Consider the following 19,480-nt stretch of genomic DNA (forward strand, 5'->3'; position numbering starts at 1 on the left):
AGTATTCTTTAGTGGCTGTAATTTTTTTGTTTTTCACAGTTACAGAACACATTATTCTTTATTTAAAGGGCTCAACTCTTGAATTCCAGAAAAGAAAATTGGTTTTGGGATGTTTCTTTTTCATTTTTTCTTTTTGCATGCTTTGTTTTGCCAACATGTAGCTCTGGATAAATTTGAAGCTTGCACCTGAAAAAACAGTGCTGGCTGATGTTGGATACAAAGCAGATTGAATAAATGTTGCCACGTTTAGAGAATTGCTCTTAATCCCTAAGTAGATATGTATGTTTTCCTTTGATATCCAAAACTTCAATGACATTTGGTCATCCTCTCTGAGGGCTGATCTTCCTTCTCTGACCATGATTTCTGACAGCAATGGCAGTGTAAATGCTGAGCAATTGAGAAGTTTTTAAGGCAGGAAACCTCTGCAAGTATCATGTGCAGCTCAAATCTCATTCTTCTGGGAGGATAGAGTAACCTCAGAAATAACTCTTTGTGGAAATAAATGAAATTGTAGGAGATATATCACTATTTTTACAAATGCAGGCCAAGAGATTAGTCATCAGATGTACTGGTTGAGTGATCTTTGCAGCTAGAAATAAATTCCACTTACCTCCCTTACATCTTTGGAACTATGGGCTTAGAAAAATCTAGCACTTCAACTATAAGGAAATACCTGGAGGCTTTAATTGCAGGGATTTGGATGGGCCGTAACTTACTTGTAACATCTTTGTCTTTAGCACAGAGATCCCAATAGAAAAATTGGATGCTCTCACAGATAAAATCAAAACATCCCATTACTTTAAAAATGTTCCATTAAAGTCTTACAGATCATGATTCCAGCAGCACAAGACTGAGGCTGCAAGGAAAATTAGGCTGAGTAACTTCATAAAATATTTAGAAAAAACTTATTTTTGAAATGCTGAGCTTCAAAATTCTGTATTGCATAAATGTCTAGACTAGTGTGTATTTTCCTTAGCAAGTCAAGTGCATCTTCCTTCCTGTGCTCTGAAAGTTCTGCTGTTAACTCTGAGATTTATTCCATGCTAGGCCTTAAGGGTTTAACTTTTCATCTTGTTATTTTATTGTGCCACTATGTAACATTAATTCCAGTATGAATAAGAGCAGAGGAATGGTGACCATTTGGCTGTATGATGTTTCTTGCACATCTGATGCAGAGGAAAATGTCAAGTGCATCTTTAGTGCTTGTGGGAAGACTTTTCGAGTCTGCCATCTTAGATAACCTATACCTAACTAATCTCCTCAAACTATGAATAGTATTAAGTTGAGACAAATAATTGTGAATGTTGCAACACTTTTTGTACAACTCGGCAATAATCCATATAACAAGCAATATTTCATTTTCTGTGCAGGTATAGTCAGTATACAATTGCCTATCAAAAAAGCCAATAAGCCTGCTTCCTTTCTTCTGGCCTCTCATTTTCCAACTGCAGAGCTTTCTAACTTCCTATCTTTTTTTTCCCCTCCCTAAGATTAGATACATGAATCATTTGCAGAGGGAGAAACTCTTCTGCAATGTTTTTTACACTGGTCCCTTTTGATGATTCATTTTAACACAGATGCTGTCATTTAACTCTGCTGGTGCATCAGAGGCTCAACATGTAATTTTTTTCTAATAGCAGAAAGCTATCAGAATTGGTTTCTCCTTTGTCATATAATTTCTTCGAAAAGGTCAGCATGGTCCTATCTTCTGGGTAGAATTTATAGAATTTTAAATTTAGTGGTCAAGGTTTAAAATCAAAACCTGTTTTGATAGAATAACCATGATCTTAACAATCATTTTACTGGGACCAGAAAACGGAGCCTTAAGTAAGTAAAGATAATAAGGACATTGCCTTCAAAAATCCACATCTGACCAGTATCTTTCAAGATACATTCTGTTTGTTGGTTTTTGTTTTTGTTTTTGTTTCCCTTTTCCTTTTTTAATACTTTTGGATTTTTTCTTAAGTAAATACAGAATTCCTGTGTATTCATTTGTGACTGAACCAGGAGTGTGAATCAGCACAGTTCTTTTGACTTTAAGCCATCTCAGTTTACAGTCAAGGAGCAGATTTCTTGTTTAAAAAGATCCATAACAATACATCTCTATTTTTATATACGTATTATTTTACAATATGTAAGAAAAGTTGAGGGAGCTGTACTTGTTTGGCTTGGAGAAAGAGAAGGCTCTGGCATCTCATTGCAACCTTCCAGTACATGAAGAGAGCTTATAAGCAGGAGGGAAATTAATTTCTTGCAGTTTAATAGTGATAGGACAAGGGGAGCTGGCTTCAAACTATAAGAGAGAAATTTAGGTTAGGTGGTAGGAAGAAATTTTTTACTGAGAGGGCAGTGAGGCACCGGCACAGTCTGCCCAGAGAAGCTGTGGTGCCCCATCCCTGGAGGTGCTCAGGGCCAGGTTGGATGGGGCCCTGGGCAGCCTGAGCTGGTGGGTGGCAGCCCTGCCCACAGCACGGGGTTGGAACTGGATTATAGAATCATGGAATGGCCTGGGTTGAAAAGGACCACAATAATCATCTAGTTTCAATCCCCCTGCTACGTGCAGGGTTGCCAACCACCAGACCGGGCTTTAAGGTCCGTTACAACCCAAGGCATTATATAATTCTGTAATATGTAACACATATTTCCTGGCCAGATTCTGACATTGTTTACCATAACTATGTTAAGTAGCATTTACATTTGACCAAATAAAACTGGGAAAAACTGTCATCATAGAATTGTTGAAGTTGGAAGGGACCTTTAAAGGTCATTAAATCCAACTCCCCAAAGTTCCCTAATCTTTTTTTCTGTTCATTCATAAATAAGTCTTTCTCCTTAAGGTATTTAAAAAAAAAACAACAAACCAAAAGTGCCTTTTCATACACTCCAGTATTTCTTGTTGAACATTTAGTAAGTTGACAAAGCAATCAAGTCCTTTTTAGTGTTAAAGCATAACTAAAGAGAACAGTAAGATAATATTTTGCATTAAATGATTTAAGAGTCTCTAGTCTGCATTAATGGGCACTCTAAAGCCCTTGCTAATAAACACATTTTTCCAAGCAGGATTTCATCACATTCTGTAAAAGATTTTTCATATTACAATAATCTATTAAATCTACATCAATTCAGAATTCAGATATACCAAAGCATATATTCATAGAATTTTTTTTAAGTAGTGTGTCAGAGATAATAAGCAATAAAGACAGATAATTATACCAGTAAATGAATAAATGAAACATTTATATTATTACATTATTAAAGCCAATGACTGTTTATTGCAAACCATACGGACTTGAAGGTTGTAATTTCACGTGTATGTCTGGTAATGACAGTTCACTCAAAGGTAACTATGATCAAACAAGTTGTGTAATGAATTCACTGATGAAAATTTAGCTCTTACTCTCCTGCAGCTTGTATATGGCTATACGAACCCTGCTCAAAATCTCAAGCAGCAAAGAGTATTTCTAGCTGTAAACGACACTGCAGTGTTACAAAGTTTGCAGCACTGTTTATGCATCATGTAGCTCTTTCAGATTTTGGACATAAAAAAGGAGGCAAGGACACCTAGTAATTGGCAAAAAGAGTTGAAGAAGAATGCCTTTAATTTGTTGTTACTTTTAACTTTTCTTTCTGTCTTGCTCTTCTGGACCAGAAAAACCCTCAACTCCAATTTTCAAATAATATCTGTGAAGTTCATACTGATAGTAAGTGTATAAAGGAATACATAGCAGGGCCCAAATTCAGCTCATCTGCCGATGCTTAAATAGGGAGCAGATATGTATTTATGTGAATCTTATATATCTATTGGCTGTTCAGCTTAACTGGAGGAAAATTGAAGAAATGAGAGTATAAAGCTGACAGTGAGAGGATTCCCTAGGAATGACAGGTGGAAAGCTCAGAGGTTTGGCCTACCCTCTGCAACTACAGAGGGAAATGAGTTTCTCTCTTCTGTGAGTAGGAGTTGAGTTTTAGCTAGTTGATCTGGTGTTAGGGTTAGCTAACGCTGCAAGATTCCTTCAAAGGTTGTTTTAACACTGAAGGCATGGCTGTTCAGTTTCATTGCTTTGTTCTGACTAGTATTTTTGTATCTTTTCCAGCAAATTCAGCCAGTTGGTGAGCTCTAGAAATAATGTTAGTAGTATTCTCATTTCTCAATTTCCTTAATTAAAGGCATTTTGTTAAAAAAAGAAAAAAGAAAAAGTAAACAAATTGTTACTGTTTTGGTTAATATGTAATTATAATTTTACTGCCATATATTATCTATCTTACTTGATGTTTGAGTAAAATTTTGACTCAGTAGCACTTCATGAGATTGTTAGTGGGATGCAGTAGTTCTTGCCTTCTGTTTTTCCCCAAGTGACACAGAAGTTTGTTGAAGGCTGGAGCTAGCTTGTGAATAGGAAGAAAATTCATGCCCACAAGTAAATTCTAGGTTGTCAAAAAGAAATCCTTTCGTACTTGTAAACTGCCCATCTCTTGTCTCAAAACTGAAGGATTGCACCATTATTCCTACATTCCTATAAAAAGGCTTCAGTGTAGAGGAGTGGAAAATAACATCTTTATTTAATTTTATTATTTTGTTATTGTTCTGTGTACTTTTCCTTTTTAGCCAGGTAAAAGTTGAAGATGGAATCACATGCAGACTTCAACACGTATGGGAAAAGAGTGTGCAACAGGGAGTGGCATTGAGATTGAGGAGCATCAGGAGCATCAGGGATAGTAAGGTTGTAGCTGAAAAAGAACTGAATGCAGAATGAATATGGGAAAAAAATTGACTTCTCAGAAGCACAAGTTGACTTTAAGCAGGTGGGTAATTCGCCTATGTTAAAGAGTGTGAATTATTAATTTCTTAAGTGATATGCAATTTTTAACATATTGCACATTTTTCTGGGAGGTGCCTAGCATCCACATCTCCTGTGAATTTCAGTTGTGAATTTAGCAATATCCAGGATTTTTCACCTTAGTTTTTCCTTTGAGCAGAAAGCAAAACCATTGTCACTGCTCACTTTTTCATTTAATGCCCCAATAAAACGGTCATAAGCACTGACACCTCAAATACGGGCAGTTAATATTACTGCCAAGTAATTAAAAGTAGAGTCCAGGTAACTGCATTTAGGGGCAGGAGAAATTTCATCTTAAATTATCAGTCACGGTTCATTACCGTATTTTGTAAAAGATTTAGAACATTTTCTGTTTGGACAGTTTCCTCCTACATCTAGATAGAACAGAAGTTCAACATGTGTTATGAATGCGTGAAGTTTATATGTGGCTGAAGAGCATAAGATGCATTAAGCATTGAAATTATCAGCTTCGAAGAGATTTATGACCTGGCCAAGTCCTAAAGAAGACCTCCTTCTCTCCAAATTGGAAAGGTACGGATTTGATGGGTGGACTGTCTGATGGACAAGGAACTAGTTACAAGATCACATTTAGCGACTAATGGTCAGTGGCTCAATAACTGGATGGAGATCAGTGATGAGTGTTGTCCCTCATGGGTGAGTACCAAGAGGTTAAAGTGCCCTTTAAGATCATCAGTGACATGGACAGGGGGATTGAGTGCACCCTCTTCATGTTTGTGGATAACACCAAGCAGTTGACATGCCAAGGGATGGGATGCCATCCAAAGACCTAGACAGGGTTGAGCAGTAGGCCCATGAGATCTTCATGAGTTTCATCAAATCCAAGTGCAAGGTGTTGCACCTGGGTCGTGGTTACCTCTGCCATCATTACAAATGAGGGGATGTAAAGACAACGTACAGCCCTGCTGAAAGAAACTTGAGGTTACTGGTGGATGCCAAAGTGCTCTCCAAGAAGAGGGAAGCAGGCAAGGGAGAGCAGGATTCATTGCACTCTGGCCATTGAACAGCATGCTGTGAACTAGAGCATACTTTACTCTCTGCGTTGTCATTTATGTTGTAGTTTTCAGAGGTTTCATAGCACGCAATGAAATGCTGCCAGCTGCAATACTGCCATCATCTGAAATTCTCATGTGAAAGAGGTGGCTAAGCAGGCTTCTCCGTCTCCTTTTTCACCACTTTTGGGGAGATCTCAGTAAGGCCTTCTCTCCAAGTAGCTGGTCCTTGTCTCCTCTATTTCGTACAAGTTTTATTCTGTAGAAATGCCCTTTGGCTGACTTGCAAGAGTCACCTGTGGACATTATTGCAATTGGGCCAGATGTATACATATACATATGTGTGTATGTATGAGCTCATTCACAGTCTCAGGTCTGCCTCTGTGAAACTTATTTAAATACTGACCTTTACCTTCTTTGCTGACCCTGGGTTTATAGAGGCTCTAACTCTAATTCTAAGGGGATTTCTGGCACTGTGTAAAGGAACTACTTGTCTCTTTAACACATTATGTTAACGAGAGTGAACCTCAACTCATCAATATGGTGTTTTTTCCTTGACAATATGTGTGTTCTTGCATTAGTAATTTCTATGTTTGTGGTGAACTAAGGAGAAAAACAAAACAAACCACCAAATCTTCACATAGGGATTGTGAAAACAGCATTTTGTTGCCCAGCTTCTGGAGTTTCCAAATAATGCTTAGAGGGCAGTGAATATTTTTTTCCTTAGGGGTTTTCAGTTCCTTTTGTCTTTCGCCTCGTATGACCACCTGCTTTCAAGGGCAAACAAACTTGGCTGTCTTCCTGGGCTTGCAGCTGCTTTTGTGAGTTTTCTTTGAAAGAGGAGAGAGCAGCTTGAACACAGAACTTGGATGTTGCTGCTTTGCTGGAGAGGGTAGACTTGGGTGGGGGAGCAGAGACAAACTCTGCAGTTCTGGGGCTGTTAGGAGTCAGCGTGGGGCTGCATGTCTTGAGCCAACAGCTCTCACTCATCTTTCACGTACAGCCTGGACCAAAGGTGAGCGGGAATGGTAATCAATACCCTATGGCTTGCCAACAGGGAACTGTCTGTGTGCTAATGATATGGAGTTAAAAGGGAGGAAGGGATCCATTCTCATAGAGGAGGTACAGTGGGGGCACTGGGTCCTTTTGCACTGCCATCAGAACTGGTTTTCATATTCTTATCATAGTGTAGACTTGGAGCAGTCTTTCCTTGTTTGATTATAACTTAGTCTCATTTGTGGAATTTGCTGCTATTCTGTACTTCACTAGAAGCACTGGTAATTGTTTTTGTTTTGTTTTGTTAAGGTATAACAGTCTTTTCTGTTGTATGGCTTCAGCTGCCTAACTGTGCTCACGTGGGCAGCTGCTTCTGTTTTATTTTGATTTCTTAGGTAGTAGTATCAGATTGCATCAGAATCCTATTCCCAGTGGCAGTGATTTCCATCTTTCAAGTACTTTACCTGTGCTCAGTTACAGCATAGTAAGATAGCTGCCATAAGCCTCTAGAACAACCTGGGGGCTATGAGGCAAGAGGGACAGGAGAGTAGAAGCTATGCCAGCTCAGAATGTGGGACATGTCTAGAAGAATTTACCGTATGATTTAATACTATTAGTTGCAAACTGGGAAAAGATAACTGCACAGGGAGAGTTCTGTGGCTTCAACAATACTCTTTAATACACTGAAAAGTAAAAGCTTTACACAGAATGTACAGAAAAATTCATGGGCTTAAAGAGTGCATCTGTAAGTGAGTAACACAAGCAGGTACAACAAGAAGAACAGAAAATGATACTGGGTGGCAAAGGGTGACATATCCGTAGAAAATATAATCATTATTTATGGTTGTGCATTTGGGTTTTATTGAGACATATTTTGTGCTGAAGTTTCACCTGGTATGTGATGTACCTGAGTTTTGTTTGTAAGGTCTTCTAAGTTAGCTTTACTTTGAAAAATTGGTCAGGCTAAATAACCTCTGTAGACTTGCATGGATATGAGTATCAAACTTACACTGTTTGCAAAGGAGAAATCCACAATACCTTGACAATCCAAATTGCTAAAGGTACCATATTTTTTTCCCAGATGAAATGGTTTTATCAACAGATTGGCAGATCACTAGTGTGATTTTCAGGTCTACTCACTTGCCAGCCTCTAGCTACAGTGAAATAGTTAACAGTGTTCATGTGTGAGCAGTGTTTATGTTTCGTAGCAAACCACAATGGAAAATGGTAGGGCAAATACATGCTTTCTTTGTGCCTCTGTCAGTCCAAAATAACAGGCATTTGTTTGAAGAGATATTTAATAGGTTTCAAGGCACAGGGCATCATGCATACCCAGCATGTAAAATGAGTGCACACTCTGTGCCAGCTCATTTGGTGAGTATTTTGATTTCAGTTATAAGACATCATTATGCAAACTTCGAGGAAAAAAAAAGATTTTGTAGGAAATAGAAAAGCTTCTGTTGCAGTGATTTGTTCTAGTTCTGTAATTCTAATGGTAATGCAGACCAACAAACTAAATCTTATTTTGGGCAACGAATCTGCATTGAATGCTGTTGTCTGGATTAAAAAAAGTCCAGACCGCTTTTGATTAGAACTGTTCTTCAAATTATTAGAATGTGATGGATGTGTTTAGATGAGGAAGAAGCTCACAGTTAGGTTTAGATTTCTTCTCTGAGCAATTTATCACCCTAACATTAGTCAGATACCCAATCTCCAGTCCTTTCAGGATATATGAATAAATAAAGTATAATAACAGAGCAGTAAAATTTATGATTATGATTGATCTTGCAAGTGTCTCCTGTTTGCATTTCTACACAGAGGGTACAGAGCAGAATTTCCTAAGACATACAAATCTTGGTTACTTTCACAGGCATGTAGTTGCAGTAGATTAAATCCCAGAGTCTTTATGCAGTAAAATCTGTTGCTTAATATGATGATTAAATGAAGAAACTATGGGTTTCAGCTCTAGCATGAAACTAGCTCTTGTGTGGAAGAGCTCTCCATTTTCTTTGAGTCCCTGAGAGTCAGACAAAATTGTTTGGTTCCTGTGTTGACGTTATTCTGTAGGAATGCATTTTGGTCTCTGGAGATGCAAAAAGTTAGTTCTATCTCCTCCATGGTTCCCTTCACCATAACTGTTTTCTATTTATACTTGCCTCTCCGAGATTTCCATTTCTTTTTTCTCTAGACTGCTCATTACTTACCTCCTGAGTTTCAGCATGCTATCCTTACCTTTTTTTGGACTTTACCTACAAAGCCAGCAAACACAATACTACTAATTTATGCTTTCTAAATTCTTCCCCACTTCACAGACCATGTAATAATGTGTGTTGTTTTCAAGCTCTTGATATTTGTATCTTTTTTACATTTGTCATAAAGAATTTTGACAAAATAAATGATCAGAAAGATAAAAATTGATATTAGTTCTGGCACTACTATAATAAATCAGAATCATAGAATGATTTGGGTTGGAAAGGACGTTTAAGACCATCTGGTTCCAACCCCCTGCTATAGGCAGAGACACCTTCCTCTTGACCAGGTTTCTCAAAGCCTCATCTAGCTGGCCTTGAATGCTTCCAAGGAGAGGACATTCACAACCTCTCTCGGCAACATGTTCCAGTGTCTCTTCACCTTCACAGTGAATAATTTCTTCCTAATATCTAGTCTTAACCTACGCTCTTCCAGTTTAAAGCCATTTCCCCTCATGTCACTGCCTGCCCTTATAAAAAGTCCCTCTCAATTTTCCTGTAGGTCTCCTTCAGGTACTTAAAGGCTTCTATAAGGTCCCCCCTTCTCTTGTCCAGATTGAAGAGCCCCAGCTCTCTCAGCTGGTCCCTGCAGGGGAGATGTTCCAGCCCTCAAATAATGAAATGCTAAAACTAAGCAGAAATTGGGAAATTCAGTTTTTTATCCCACAACTGAGAATGCAAAAAACCTATTTACCTGAAATTGCAGAATTTTTCTCTGTGCTGTATTTGCATATATGTATGTGTGTGTGCGCATAGTGTCAATGAAATGATCTGTGTGCCAAGGCTCGTTGCTGCAGAGCTTCCACAGAATTACCACTTTGCTGTTATAGTAAAGGAAATGATGTGAAATCGCAAATTCAGACATTCTTCTTATTCTCTTTTGAGCCTGAAATTGACTCGAGATATTTCCTAGTTTATTAGTATTTCTTCTTGTGGTCAAATTTTGTCTTGCCAGACCTGGAAGTGGTTTTAACATGAATGATAGCTTTGTGGAAAATCACATCAGAAATGAGATGTGCCCATAATTTGCTCATGTTTTATATAGCTAGTTACCAGAATGTGAGATGGAATATTTTTGAAGAAGAATACAGATACATTAAAGTTGATGGCTTCAAGAGAAGTCTCTGAAATTCTCTGTGAATTCAGGGCAAAAGTTATTATTTTAAGCAACAATAATATATTCACCATTTTGTTTCAAGATTTCAGTTTTACCTTAATGTTGGAAATCTCTGCTTCTTTCTCCTGTTACCTTGTGTGGTCATTGAATCAATCTGCATTGTTTCTCCACTTGGGCCATACATTCAAATCAGTTTTCTGACTGATAAGTTATTGTATGTTTGAAGTGGTGTCTGCCTACAACCTCAAAAAAATCCAAATATCTCTTCTCTAGAAGGTTTTGCTGACTGTGCTGTACTCTTCTAAAGCCGTAGTTAGTTATTTACTGATCTTCCTTTTTTCTTTCATTCCTATGTGTTCTATAAGGAAAAATTGAATGAAATTATTTTTACATCTTCTGGACTGAGACCTGAACACAAGTACACACTTCTAGAGATAGAGTGATTTCTCTTTTGATTTTATGGAGCAAGTTTTGCAGTATGCTGTTCTGGAAAACCACTATCTCACCCACTGCTGTTGAGTTGGACAATGACTAGTTATGTGGCTAGTTATGTTAGCTTCCTTTCAGACACTAAGAATGACCCAGCTGAAAGTGATACTGAGGGTGATGGTGACTGTAATCATCTGTGAAGTCATCTGTCTCCAGTACCAATTGTTCAATATTGGAAGTGTGGAAAGAGTTGTTTTTAAATTAGTTTGCTGCTTGGAGTGGTGACTCACAGAAGTTATATTGCTAAGGTGTGGAATGAAGAGGATGAATATTAGGATGAAATAGATTTCTTCAGTCATTTAATTCCAAATATCATGGTCTAGTGGCTTTACATTACAGCACTCAGTATATACTTGGTTGTGAGCTTGTATTAATGTCGTCAGTGCTGTGTTTCATTTGCCTTAATTTGAGCTTGGAAAACACTGAATAAATAATGAGAAAAACTTCTTCCTTTCCAGAAATAAGTTGAGGGACCATGCTCTTTATTTACTGTTTATACTCTCTGGGTTCATGAAATGATATTTTGATTTTCAACAATGTGTGGAGACAGGACAAGGGGAAACGGACGGAAACTGCAGCATAGGAAGTTCCACACAAATGTGTGCAAGAACTTCTTTATGGTGAGGGTGACGGAGCACTGGAACAGGCTGCCCAGGGAGACTGTGGAGTCTCCTTCTCTGGAGGTATTCAAGACCTGCTGGGTCACCTGCATGTGTGACCTGCTGTAGGGAACCTGCTTTGGCAGGGGGGTTGGACTCGATCATCTCTGGAGGTCCCTTCCAACCCCTACAATTCTGTGATTCTGTGATTAGGTCTTTTCCAATACTTATATCTGGTCTGTTAGCTGTACATTATCTGGTGGAGTGCACACAAAGCCTCTTGGCAAGCTTTACTGTAAGATAGACAAGAATTAGTAGGAAAAATAGTGGTAACATCTGCTTTTTTGATTTTTGGAAAAGGCTTCCTAAAGAAAAGGGAGTTAACAACAAGTATCTGTGGACTGAAGAATGTTTTTAGAAAGTCTTTTCTCAATAAGCATAAAATCGTTTAATATCCTGAGATGGAAGGTATCCATAAGTATCAGTGAGTCCAGCTCCTGGCTCCACACCCCCTGGGAATCTGTTCTCAAGGACAAGGCAGTAGAGCAGAGCTGGCAGATCTTAGAGTAGCATTCCTTAGGGCACATGTTCTCTCCATCTCTAGATGGAGGAAGACTGGAAAGGAAAGCAAGAGCCCAGCATGGCTGAACTGGGACCTGCTGATCAAACTGAAGAGCAAGAAGAAAATGCACAGGCAGTGGAAGCAGGGACATGTACCCTAGGAGGAGTGTTGAGATGCTGCAAGGCTGTGTAGGGATGCAGTCCGGAAAGCCAAGGCTCAACTGGAACTGGACTTGGGCAGGGGGTGCAATGAAGAATAAGAAAGGTACATCAACCAGAAAATTAAAAATCCAGGAGGAAATATCCCCCTTGTGAGCAATACAGACAGTCTTGTAACAACAGACAAAGAGAAGGTGGAGGTACTCAACAACTTTTTTTTTTTTGGCCTCAGTCTTCACTAGCAACTGCTTTACATACATCCCTCAAGTGGATGATTTGAAATGTGGGAACTGGGGGAGGGATGCCCCCAGCAAAATCAGGTTCTTGACTGCCTGAGAAACCCGAACTTCCGTAATTCTATGGGTTCCAATGAGATTCATCTCAGAATCCTGAGGGAATCAACTGATGTAGTCAGCAAGTCACTCTCAATGACATTTGAAAAGACATGGCAGTCAGGTAGAGTACCTTGTGACTGGAAAAAAGTCAATATCACCCCCATTTTTTAAGAAGGGTAGAAAGGATGACCCAAGGAATACTCACCTGTCAGCCTCACTTCTGTGCCAGGGAAGATCATGGTGTACATCCTCCTGAAAACTGTGTTAAGGCACATGGAGGTGATATGGGGTAAGCGGCATGGCTTCACCAAGGTCAGGTCCTGCCTGAGCAACCCTGTGGGTTTTTATGAGTCAGTGGACAAGGGAAGAGCCACTTACATCATCTGTCTGGACTTCAGTAAGGCCTTTGACACATAACATCCTTCTCTCCAAATTAGAAAGATATTAATTTGACAAGTGAACTGTTTGAAGGATGAGGAACTCATTACAAGATCATACTCAGAAAGTGGTAGTCAATGACTCAGTGTCCAATTATTGATTGGTGTTGAGTGGTGCCCCTCAGGGATCTGTACTGAAACTGGTTCTTTTTAACATCTTAATCAATGACATTGACAGTGGGATTGAGTGCACTCTCAGCAAGTTTGTGGATGACACCAAGCTGTGTGGTGTGGTCAACACTCCCGAGGGACAAGATGCCAGCCAGAGAGACCCAAGTGAATCTCACAAGATTTAACAAATCCAAGATTTAACAAATCCAAGTGTAAGGTGTTGCACCTGGGTCATGGTAAGCTCTGCTATCAGCAAAAACTGGGATAGAGCTCAGCCTGGGGAGCTGGGGACCTGCGGATACTGATGGCTGACAAGCTGGGTGTGAGCTAGCAGTGTGCCCTCACAGCCCAGAAAGCCAACTGTATCCTGAATTGCATCAAAAGAAGTGTGGCCAGTAGGGCGAGTGAGGTGATCCTGCCCCTCTACTCTGTGAGGTGAGGCCTCACCTGGAGTACTGTGTCTATATGTGGAGTCTTCGGTACAGAATAGACATGGACCTGTTGGAGTGAGTCCAGAGAGTGGCCACAAAAATGATCCAAGGGAAGTACAGATTACTTGCACTGTGTCTTCTCGGGCCTTAGGGTCTGCTAGCGCTGTTGTGCATGCTTCTACCTCCTCCTGCAGTTGTGAGCAGCCTCAGTACCTCCTGAAAACCAAACCTGTAGTGTGCCTGGAGCCTGTTTAACAGAAATAGACTGAGGGAAAGTGCTAAATGCAGACGCTTTAAGCGCTAGTTTCTGGGGAGCAACCTGATTTTATGTGGTAGGTTAAGAAGTCAGTGGATATCAGGAAGTACATAGATGGCCACCTGCTCCAACAGCATCCTTAAAGGTACAGTTCCAGAACATGTCCAGAATGTGGTGGTCCTGCTAACTTTCTCTGGAGATGTGAAAATCTTTGTTACAGTCGAGGTAGTCACTTATGTTCTCTTTTTCACTATTTTGTGTTCATCCTGAAATCTGAATCTGTGCTGGGATCAGTGAAACAGCCTTTCCAACTAAGATCGACTTGAGCATCTTCCACTCTCATGCATTACTTGGAATCTGTTATTTCTATGAAAGACAGAATATAATGTCCCATCACTTTCATTTTTCTCTTTCTTGTATTGTAAGAATGCAGGCAAATGAAAAATAAAAATTATCATCATAGAATCACAGAATAGCTTAGGTTAGAAGGGACCTCAAGGATCATCAAGCTCCAACCCCCCTGCCACATGCAGGGCACCAACCTCCATATCAAATGCTAGACCAGGCTGCCCAGGTCCCATCCAACCTGGCCTTGAACACCTCCAGGGGCAGGGCAGCACCTCACCACTCTCTTGGTAAAGAACTTCCCCCTCAGATCCAACCTAAATCTTCCCTCCCTCAAATTAAAGCCATTTCCCCTTGTCCTGCCATTATCTACCCTTATTTACCCTGTAAAGAGTTGATTCCCCTCCTGCCTATAGGCTCCCTTTAGGTACTGAAAGGCTGCAAAGAAGTCACCCTGCAGCCTTCTCCAGGCTGAACAAGCCTGGCTCCCTCAGCCAGTCCTTGTAGGGGAAGTGCTCCAGCATTCTGATCATCTTTGTGGCCCTCCTCTCAACCCTCTCCAACAGCTCCCTGTCTTTCTTGTACTGGGGGCTCCTGACCTGGACACAGTACTCCAGCTGAGGCCTCACAAGAGCAGAGTAGAGGGGGACAATCACCTCCCTGTCCCTGCTGGCCAACCCTCTTTTGATGGAGCCCAGGATACCATTTGCTTCCCAAGCTGCAAGAGCACACTGCTGGCTCATGTTAAGTTTTTCATCAACCAGGACCTCCAGGTCCTTCTCTGCAGGGCTGCTTTCAAGGACTGCTCCTCCCAGTCTGTATATAAGCCTGGGATTCCTCCAGCCTAAGTGCAAAACCTTGCACTTGGCTGTGTTGAACCTCATTAGATAATATCTGCCAATTGACATTTATAAGATTTTTTCTTCTTTTTCTAAATCCTCAGTGGCTAGTTCCATATGCAGCGTTAAGTAGCGTGCTCATCCACGAACGGTTTTTAAAAATGACCTGTATTCTGACAGTTGAGTACCTCAGCTTCTTCAGTGCTGGACTGACAATTATAGACTGAATTCTTACACAGTTCCCCTTACAAAATGAAGGCAGGTCCCACCTCGACCTCTTCCGCAGGGGCTGCTTATTGAATGAGAAATTATCCTGTTTGACTACCATGATCTGCTTCTGTTGGCAGTGTAAATAAAGGAACTTCTGCTGGCTTTAATTATTATATGAATTATATTGAGCAGCATTTAATTTCAATATTATTCCAGCTGTTTCAATCCACATAAATAAAAATCTATTCTTGCAGATGCTTTAGGGTAGATACTTACATTTTAATGCAATTATTTTAATACATTCCAGTTATTTTAATTCCTTTTGAAAACAGCAACAAAAATACAAAAAATGACAAAAATACAAAATGTGACAAAAATACAGTGCAGTCCATAGATGATGCCCTAATCTAAACTTGGGAATGAACAAATGTAACCAGGTTCTATCAACCTTGGTGTCATCGGTTGTTCCACACTGGTCTCAGGCTGTCTGTTCAGTAATCTTTTATGCTAAGAATATTGTAAAATAGATGGTAAGAAACAGTTTCACTGTTTGTAATGCTAGATCAAATCAAGTATTTTAATATAGAGGTAAAAATGTTATTAAAGAAGAATTAGGTCCAAGATCCTTAATTTGAATAATTAAATGGATTTTGTACTTATAAAATCATATCTAGAAATTGGTTACTTTATGGCATAGTCGTTATTCAGATCAAGCCTGTCGTTAGGAACTAAATACATGTAAATGTGTTCTTTCAGTTCAATTTTTTCAGCATTCAAAGTGAAAATTTGTGGTATGATGAAGAGCAGTTCTAACTATTGTCTCATCACCATCATTTCATTCTTTGGTCAGCTTCTGATGCCATGAGTTTCAACTTTTGATGGCATGCATAATGTAAATTCCTAGTTTGAGAATTATTTTTAACAATTTTATTCAAAGACAGTTTTTAGTTAGAGAAACACTTCTTTAATTGACCAAATTAAAAATATTTTATTTTTGTTGCAGTTGAAGCTGGAAACCAATTTATATAGTTCTCAGAATCCAGATTTGATGGACTTTGTTCTTAAACTGAAGCCTAGTTTAAACTGTGGGTTTCAGGTCTGTGTTTGAATCTGGTTATTGAAGCATACAAAGACCTCAAAAATAATTCAAATGTATTTTATTTTTCTGTAGAGCTGTTTTTTTTTTCTTTTTTTTTTTTTCTTATCAGGTTGGAAAAATAGAAGTAACTGTAAGATGTTTGAAACAGAAGTTGTCATTTCCCTCAGGAAACTTCTATTTCAAGTTATTTCAGCCATTATTTTTATATTCAGCATACAGCAAGATGTGTCATACATAACTACAGCTTTTTGCTGGTTGCATTATAAAAGACATGTAGAGCAGTCCTTTCTCTATGTGATAATGAAGCTAGACAGCAAAAGTTCTTTATCTTGTTACTCTAAAGAAAAGGATTCTACCATAACTATCAAGCTGTATTGGTGTGTGAGCTGCTTGAATTAAACACAGCACAAGCCTAGAAAATGAAGACAACTGCTACTGAAGATGTTCAGTAGTTCCTTACAGGAAGTGGATTTTACTCATACCGTCAATGTGTGAATCTCTAAATAGGTTTAGAAAATCATTCAGTAGAATCCAAACGGCTTGCTAATCACACTGTCCCATTGGAAGTGCATGGAAGCTTTCCCAACACAGTGTTTGAAGCTATCTCCAAGATTATGTATATGAAAAATACTGATATTTTCTAAACACAAATAGAATCTAATCATCCAAAAGTTATTATTCAATAGAAGTGAATTTTATGTTGCACAAATAGCGTGTGCTTTCTTAATTTTTGGAGACAAATCAAGTTCTTACCACAACTCAATTTATCACCAAAAACGATGAACCTACCTTTTATGAAACTGCCATATTTCCTTAGAAATATTAGACTCTAAGGGACATTTCACCATTTCATACTTTTCTGATATTCATATAATCTTTTTTTTCTTAACGTTGCTTTTTCTTGTTTGATTATTTTTATTCTTCCCCCTCTAATTTGATGAGAATAAATACTATCTTCCTATTTTATTTCTTTTAAGGAGAACTCAGCAGGAGCCACTAGAAAGCATATATCTAATACTTTTATTTTTTAAACAGAAAATGGCCTTATTTGTCACATAATTTACATTATTGATTTTCATCTTTTATGATTTTTCTTTTTTTTCCTCTTCTCTGAAAGCTGTGGAGTGTCCAGATGAACTGAAAAAAGAGCAGAGACTTGATTCTCAGCAAATATTTATCTTCCCAGAGGCCCAGATGAATACATATTGGGATTTTAAGAAGTGTTTAGAGGAATTTTTTGTTTTGTTTTGTTTTTGTTTTTTTTTCTTTTGTTATTTAGGCTTCACCCAACAGTCTTCATGTTCTGCAGTGTCTGAAATTATGCTGTTTAGGGGATTTATGACTACATGCATTTTTTTTTCTTTTTAAATCCATCTCTTATACTGACTTAATCTCTAACTATTGTGCTAAGTATTTTATCCAGGCTTATCATGATTAGATCCTTCTTCTTTAACTAGTCTAGGTGCAACTGGTGGTAACTACGCAGGAGCAGGAAGGGTAGCAGAGTTGCATTCTCAAAGGTATGTATGAGGATACAACTCTGCAGGCAGTTCCTCAAGGTGCTCCGAATGGATGAATTTATTACTTTAGTTCAGAATGGGAAATTTGGTCACTCTGATGATTTGGAGCCTGAAAGTTTTTTTGTGTGTTTCGCTGTACCAAACATTTTTTTAAGTTGAACTGTTCATATCAACTGAAAGTTGGATTCATGCCATCTAACTGCAGTCAAAGTACCCATTTTAGTTAATTGTCTAGACACTTTATATTGTCAGTGAAGAAACAGAGGCTCTTCAAGAGCATGATTCATCCCATCCTAAAATAGGTGTCTAAGCTGCGATAAATTGGAAGTAGCTACCTTTCTCCAGCAAGTAGCAGGAGTGAGCTGATGACGGGCTAGTTGAAGTTATGTGAGATGGTTCACTGGTTTGGGAGATGAGTAATGTTTTTAAATATTTTGTCAAATGGAGGCAAACACGATAAATAGATTTTAGTGTTGAACCTTTCAGGTTTGGAAGGGCAGAGGGCAGAAAGTAGTGTATACAATTCCCTTGCAACTAAGCATAGATAGTCTATGCTTTGTTTTGTCATATGGCAGCTTGAAGAGCAAAAGTTGATGCATAACGCATTGTACATATTTCAGGCTGGGATTAGCCTAGAAATCAGCACCCACTTGCAGTGAGGATTCCTAGTTACTCCTCTGTACAAACAATGTCATGGTGACATTTGAAAGCTATCCTGTCATTTTCTTGTTTGCTTACTGAAAAGTGAATATTCTAGCTGAAAAACAATTTAAACCCACTGCCTAACATATCTCAAAAATAGCTTGAATGGAAAGCGTTTCAAGCTGGTAGAAATATGATACAAGTTTAATACCATCTGAATGATTTTCTCAGTAACTTTAAGAATAAATATTCATTAGAACATTGCTGAAGAGTGAAACTTTTCTCAACAGAGTAATCGGTAACAGTTTTACAGCAGAAAAATTGTTCAGTAAATTTTATTCCCATGTGATATTTGTGGAATGAAGAAAAAGTACCATGTAATATTAAACTCTGCAATGTGTCTTTTGTATTTTGAGGCATTCTTTATGACAGAGGCAAATGAAACAATGACAATTAAGATTTCACTTGCTTCTCCAGCAAGTGCTGAGCTTCTACTGAATGTTTTTCTTAATTGAACAGTCATATTTTCCAGCTGATAGTGAAGTCTCCACTGAGAAAGTACTGCATTAAACAACCACTGATGTTATTTCTGTGAAAGTTCACTTAGCATTTTAAAGGAACAAATATGGTTATTTAGCATGCGCTGATACTGGACTGTGGTAGGACAAAATGACACTGTCAGAATTCCATTATGATCTGCCCATCTCTAGTTTTCTTGAATGTTGGTAGAAATATTCGTATGCCAGAAGGTAGATTTACTTTACATCTATGGTATGTTTTGATACCTGAATTGCCATTTGTTTTTTTTCTCTTTATTACTTAAGTTCAAGGAAAGGAATACTCAAAGAGAAGTATTTCTACCAGTTTGAAATGAAGATACGCTCGTGATGCTTACTTTTGCTGATACCATCTTATAGTAAGAGTAATAAACTCTTAATGTCCTATCCTCACTGTGTGGAAACCTACACTGCAAGGCTACTTCTGCTATCTTCAGGCTCTTAATGATGGAGGGAGATAAGGCAGTTAAGTAGTCTAATAATCAGACTGTACAACCATAGTATCTCATCTAATTGTTCTTTCAGCTGGGAAAAAAAAGGCTCTGTAACCATTTCCAGATTCTTCTGTTCTACCTAAATTAGGAAATAACTTCTTTTAGCATTCTGTTTTTTGTTGGTCTTAATTAAGATGAATGGTTTCTTCTCACCAAATTGTGACTATAAAGACATACACATCATGT

At 38.5% G+C, this 19,480-nt stretch overlaps 1 protein-coding gene across 2 annotated transcripts in view; it reads left to right on the forward strand.

Moving 5' to 3' along the window:
* The first annotated feature begins 6,721 nt into the window (after positions 1-6,721).
* The window catches only part of SLCO1A2 (solute carrier organic anion transporter family member 1A2), a 51,832-nt gene continuing 39,073 nt past the window's right edge, over positions 6,722-19,480 (forward strand). For both annotated transcript variants that reach the window (XM_052690786.1, XM_052690785.1), the window contains exon 1: positions 6,722-6,863. The gene's annotated coding sequence lies outside the window, so the exon portion shown is untranslated. The remainder of the gene's footprint in view (positions 6,864-19,480) is intronic.

Source organism: Tympanuchus pallidicinctus, unplaced genomic scaffold (assembly GCF_026119805.1).
Source record: "Tympanuchus pallidicinctus isolate F22 unplaced genomic scaffold, pur_lepc_1.0 scaffold27, whole genome shotgun sequence".
Lineage (NCBI taxonomy): Eukaryota > Metazoa > Chordata > Aves > Galliformes > Phasianidae > Tympanuchus > Tympanuchus pallidicinctus.